The sequence below is a fragment of the Solanum pennellii genome, chromosome 11 (assembly GCF_001406875.1).
Source record: "Solanum pennellii chromosome 11, SPENNV200".
NCBI lineage: Eukaryota > Viridiplantae > Streptophyta > Magnoliopsida > Solanales > Solanaceae > Solanum > Solanum pennellii.
This window is the reverse complement of record NC_028647.1, coordinates 58425380-58431741: the sequence shown is the minus strand read 5'-3', so window position 1 is coordinate 58431741 and position 6362 is coordinate 58425380.

The following is a 6362-nucleotide window of genomic DNA, read 5'->3' as shown; positions in this document are numbered from 1 at the left end:
TATATATATATATTGTATATGTATGCATTTACTTAGTTATGATTGCTGGTATATATTGTGCTTATTGGAATAGCCATGTGATCCTAGTAGTACACTATGGTTGTGTACTGATACTACACTTGCTTGTTCTTTGTTGAGTACAGAACATTTTTAAATGGCTATTGATAGACCTCATACATCAGAGATCATTGATCGCAGCCAGATTTCAAGTGTGAGCCATATCTTTTAGGCTTTGTCTAGTTCTTTAGATATTTTTGTGTTTGGTTGGGGTTGCACCCCTTATTTTTAGACTTGTCGTTATTAGAGTTTTGGTACATTGACTTTCAGGTTGTAAGGGTTGAATTTCAGCAATAGTTATGATAGTTGTTTTTGTTAAACTTTTGGAGTTTATAGAAACTCCATATTTCTTTAGATATTTAAACTTACTTTTGTATCTTTAAATGTCTAGCTTCTCGTTAAGTTGTCTAGTTGGGTGTAGTAACGTTCTCCCACCGGATGATTATGTGTCAGTCACGTTGATCTGGGTCGTGACATTTTGATAATTAATACTTCACTGTCCCAATTTATGTGACTTACTTTTCTTTTTAGTCAGTCCCAAAAAGAATGACACATTTCTATATCAAGTAGCAGTTTAACCTTAAAATGTCTACTTTACCCTTAATGAAATGATTTACAACCATACAAATTTCTATCATCATTTTGGACCACAAGTTTCAAAAATCTTCTTTTCTTTCTTAAACTCCGTGTCGAATCAAACTACATCACATAAATGGAACGGAGAAAGTATTTAGGGCCCTTTGGCCATGCGATATGGAATCGTGACATGGGATCATGATATGGGATCATGAGATGAAATTGAAGTTTTATTTGGACATGCGATATGGAGTTTTGGTGTTGTATATTTTCTCATAAACATAAAAATCTCATAAGTTCTAAAACTATTAAAATAGCCCCAATTATTTATTCAATATTATCAAATAAACAAAAAATCATAAAATCATATGATAACTCATTACAAAGTTATTTGTTCTCCACTTAAGTAATTGTTTCATCAATATATTTGACTAAAAATGAAACACCTTTCACGGACTCTTCAAGATTTTATTACTCAACGATCGTGAAGTGTGAGTTAAAGTGATTATATGTTGGTGAGAATAATAAATTTTATGCCAGTGAGAATAATAAATAAAAAATAATGATGTGATTATAAACTTTATTTACATGTGAAATAAATGGTTAGTAGATAAAAATGTGAGGTTGTTTTAACAAAATATAAATTTGTGGATCGATTTTTGTATTAAAATAACTCAAATCTTGACATGGTATTCCCATATGATTCCATATCAGGTTTTTGGAGAATATGATATCACATCTCATGATACAGAATCTTGAGATGAAATCAGCGCAAAATTGCATGTCCAAACGCTGATTCCATCTCACGATAACATATCGTGATATGGTATCACATGACCAAACACCTACTTTATATTAAAAAATAGTAATGCCGAAAATCCACAATCATAGCAATATATTATCTTGTCCATAAATATATTATTAAAATATTTTCTCTTTTCTAATTTTTTTTCTCTGCGAGTATTTATGTAATGTTTTCTTTTAAAAAAAAAGAGTTAGTCTCACATTGCAATTTTGAACTTTCTCTTTAAAATTGGTTATCACATATAATTAATAGCAAAAATATTTACAAAAATAAAAATAGAAATATTTTATAATATATTTATTATAAAAACAGGCCATAATACTAGTAGGAAAAAAATAGAAAAAAGAGAAAGCTTTTTATAATATATTTATGAACAAGATAATATATTTCTTGAATTGTGGCATTACTATAATATTATTTTTATGAAATATATAAATGATAATTAAAATTTTATTTTAATTTTTAATCCATCAACTCTTAATCATTAACTTTTGCCTATGCTACGTGTCTCATATCCAAATAAGAACTTGAAAATAATGAAGTGGAGCCAAATCTAAAATATTTTGCTAAATCTGAGTACTTAATAATTTTGTAAGATATATTCTTGAATTAGGAGACTTTTAGTTGAATTTATATTAATTATATATCTGAAATGATAACAGTCTAGAAGATCTCCTTTTAAGCACCGGTAGATCGAGTCAACTAATTATGAGAAAAAAAATTTCGACGAAAAATATAGTAGATCTTGAATCTCCTTCCACTATTTCATATATTTATTTTTCAAGTATTAAAAAATTTTATTGAAAATTTTACTCCGCCACTACTTTTAACATCGAAGTAGTCAAAGAACTTAAAAAAAAGTCTCCACAAAATTATATTTATTTTACTATGGACATTAGCTAGATCTGTATTTATAGGATTTAATGGAATGCATTAATTGTAAGCAATAACTATGGTACACTGGTTATGCATAACTATGCTACATTGCTATGTTTTTAAATGTTGTGTGGCCATGTCGTATTATTTATATTATATATTAGTATAATTTATACCTATTTTAATTTATCTCCAGCTTGTATGAAAATTAACCAAAGACAATATCATTGAAATTTGCTTTTGTTAGAAGCATTTTTTTTGAAAAATATTTTTTAATAATAATAGTTTGTGTTTGACTTATAATTTCTTTTAAAAAGAAATTGTGAATTTGGAGTAACAATTGCACTAGGCCAAGATTTCAAAAATATTTTTGAAAACACAAATTACTCCTCCATATTTAACTTATGAAAAACACTTTACGTGGATCAGTTGGCTAAAACCCCTCTTTTGTAACTTCAATAATTTTGTTTCATCCGGGACATCCGATATAAGTAGAATAATACATAAAAAAAATTAGCCTAAGTTTACTAGTTATTTTTTAATAAGTCTTTCTATAATTTTTCCAGAATGTCCCAGGTGGTCATGATTTTATTTTTTTTTTAAATAAATTAACATTGAGCAAATTAAAAATCTTAAAAGAAGACATCAAATTATCAAAGGTGTATCTAGAGGGTTTCAAGGTTCACGTGAATCCATACTTCTCTCTCTAAATTATAGAGGGGAAGATCTATTAAAAGGAACAAAGTAGTTTGTCAATTAGGTAAAAATTATTCAAGTTTTAAAAATTAGGTAGAAGTGACCAAAAAAATATATTAGGTTAAAAGATATTTTCACAACAGTTCCAAATTTTTAACTTTTACACTTTAGTTCAACAACTGTTGTCGAAACAACTTCTTTAATCGTCCGACAACTGTCGTAGTTATCGGAACAACTTCTTTAGTCGTTCGACAACTTCAACAGTTGTCCAAACAACTTTAAAAGTTGTCCAGACAACTATAAAAATGTTACTTAGTTTAATCCTTTTATTAATATTAAAAATAAAAAGTAAAGAAAAATAAAATGGCCCTAATTGTCTTATTTTTTTATTAAAAACTTGAAAGGCACTATGAGCTCATTTTTCCATAGAGAGTAGTGTTTATTTTTAAAACATCCTTAAATATAGATGTATGAACTCAAGTTAAAAGTGGCATATAGTATTACGATAATGATTCGCTGCACCTCTCTAAGTAAAAATAGAAAGTTAAATCTTATTTTTGTTAGTAACACCCAGCCAAGTGGTTATGGTAACATTTGTGGCGTTTCGATCAATTTTTTTTGCTTTAATCTTTCAAAATTTTGAAGTCTGTAACATTGAAATTCCTAAAAAAGTAGCATGATAAATTTTTTATATAATTAAACCAAATAAGTATATTAAGATCTAAAACTAGTAATATTATACATGTTGACCCATAATTTTTAAAATTTCACAGTTTAATATTAAGAAAGTAAAATAGACAAATTGATCAAATTTATATCTTAGATACATATTTTTTTTATATTGCACTCATCCTTTCGAAATTCTGAATATGCTTGTAAATTATGATCTAAAATTTCGTAAATTTATCACAATATTTAGCCCGTAAGAAAGAAAAAAAATATGAGCAAACATTAGACCTGATCTATGGTTTGTCCAAGCAATCCAAATGACTAGTTAAAGAATAACTTTAGATCAATATATAGCTTTTTCATTTAGTAATATCTTAGATGATCACTTAACTATGCACTCTTCTCTCAGAAAGTCAATCTACTTTAAATTTTAACTCAAAAGTCACTCAACTATCTCATCTTTTCTCAAATTGTCACTCAATCTATTCAATTATTTTTAATTAAAATTTGCTAAAATTAATTGTTTATATAACAAACCAAAATTTTAAAAAATAAAAGATATCATTTAAACTATTTAGTGATTCATTCATGATCCATTAAAAAATATAATATGACCCATTTTATTTTGTTCTTAATTCTAAATTATTCCCTCTCTTTCTCCTTAGTATTTATGTTTCTGCCTGGAAATAATTCCTTAACAACTCCAATCAATCCCTCTAATATTGGTTTTGAATTCTCAAATACATAATGAAAAAAAAAAGCACTAAACTGGAAAATGGAAGAATTTGAATGTCTCACTTTTTGTCGGTCAGACATGAAGGCAAAATGGAGCACAGGAGAACGAAAAAGAAAATGTAGAGGAGAAAGAGAGGAAATAATTTAGGATTAAGGCCAAAATGAAATGAGTCATATTATATTTTTTAATGGGTCGGATAGGTGAATGGATTATTAAATGATTTAAATGATATTTTTATTTTTTAAAATGTTTGTTTGTTATATAAAACAATTACTCCCTCTATTTCAAAAAGAATGTCCCTATTTTATTTTATAGTTTGTTTAAAAAAGAATGACCCCTTTCCTTTTTTGGCAACACTTTAACTTTAACTTTCCACGTGACATGTTTAAGACCACAAGATTAAAGGGTATTTTAATACATTTGACATAACTTTAATTTAGATCCACAAGATTAAAAAGTCTTTTTTCTTTTCTTAAACTCCGTTCCAAGTCAAATTAGACCAATCTTTTTTAAACTGAGGGAGTAATATCAACGAATTTTAGCTAAAAAATAATGTAATAGATTGAGTGACTTTCTTAGGGAAGAGGAGATAGTTGAGTGACTTTTGGGTTAAGATTCAAAGTTGAGTGACTTTTGGGTTAAGATTCAAAGTTGAGTCACTTTCTGAGATAGAAGTGCATTGTTAAGTGACTTTTGAATTAAAATTAAAAATTGAGTGACTTTCTGTGAGAAAAGTGTATAGTTGAATGACCATCTGAGGTATTAACTCTTCAATTCCAATATAAGCTTGTAATCTCAACATTCGAAATTCATATATGAAAATACAAAGTTCTTCCTCTCTTCCAAACTAAAGATATTCAGTTTGATTGAACCAATAGCTCCTTCGGTACTAGATATTTTCTAGTTTGATTATTTCTATTTTAACATGTTGCTTGAGTATTTGGAAAGAGTTCAAAGAAGCCATAATATATAAATGCGCTATTTAAGTTGGCCAAAACTAGTATCTATGTCATTCAATGTTATATTGGATGTGCATACGTAGACACTACAACAAAAGTAACTTTTATCAGTAATCGATATACATATTAACATGTGATAAAACCTTTACCGATATTAGTTAATTGTCAATTTGTCATTGGATCCAGCTCGCGGTAGGCTTTAGGGATATTTACAAAGAGTACTAAATGTAACAAAAAAAATATGTTTTTAGCGTAGTTAAGCTATTTGTTAATTAATTACTGCTAAAGATAAGTTTTGATATAGTGAGACACTTAAAACTTATATGAAATTGAACGTAGACACACGTACATATCTAACATGACAACTATAGAAATCATGTGTCTATTTGTTCAACTTTATACAACTTTAAGTGTCTACTTATACTTATCCAAAATTAAAGAATATAAATATGAACATATTTATATGTTATACCTTTAAAGAATATATTAATGTTAATTTTGATATATTGGAATATTTGTATCAAAAATGAGTATTTTTAGGCCATTAAGTCATCTATAAAGTATGATAAAAGGTCAAATAGTACAGATTCTGCAAACAATATTCTGCATTATCATCTTTTATTAAGATACAGATTGTAAAAAATATTCTACTTTATACACACAACGAATTGAGTCAGTCAATCAATAAAATAATTATGCATAAATTGTAAATTAATAAGCTGAATTGACTATATGAATTCTCTATATATTCATGCATCCTGCTCTATTCAGGCTCATTTTTATTCCAAAATTGAATAACATGTCCTAAAAAGCATTGTACGTGCTCTCGAAAATTAGAGATTCTCTAACTCTCACACATATAAAAAAAATGACGTTTAGGCCTTTACCAAAATGAAAGAAGACTCATGACAACAAATTCAAAATTACCAATTAAATAAAAAACAATTCAGTACATCAAGCATACTGTGTTTTCGGGAGAAGGGGGGGG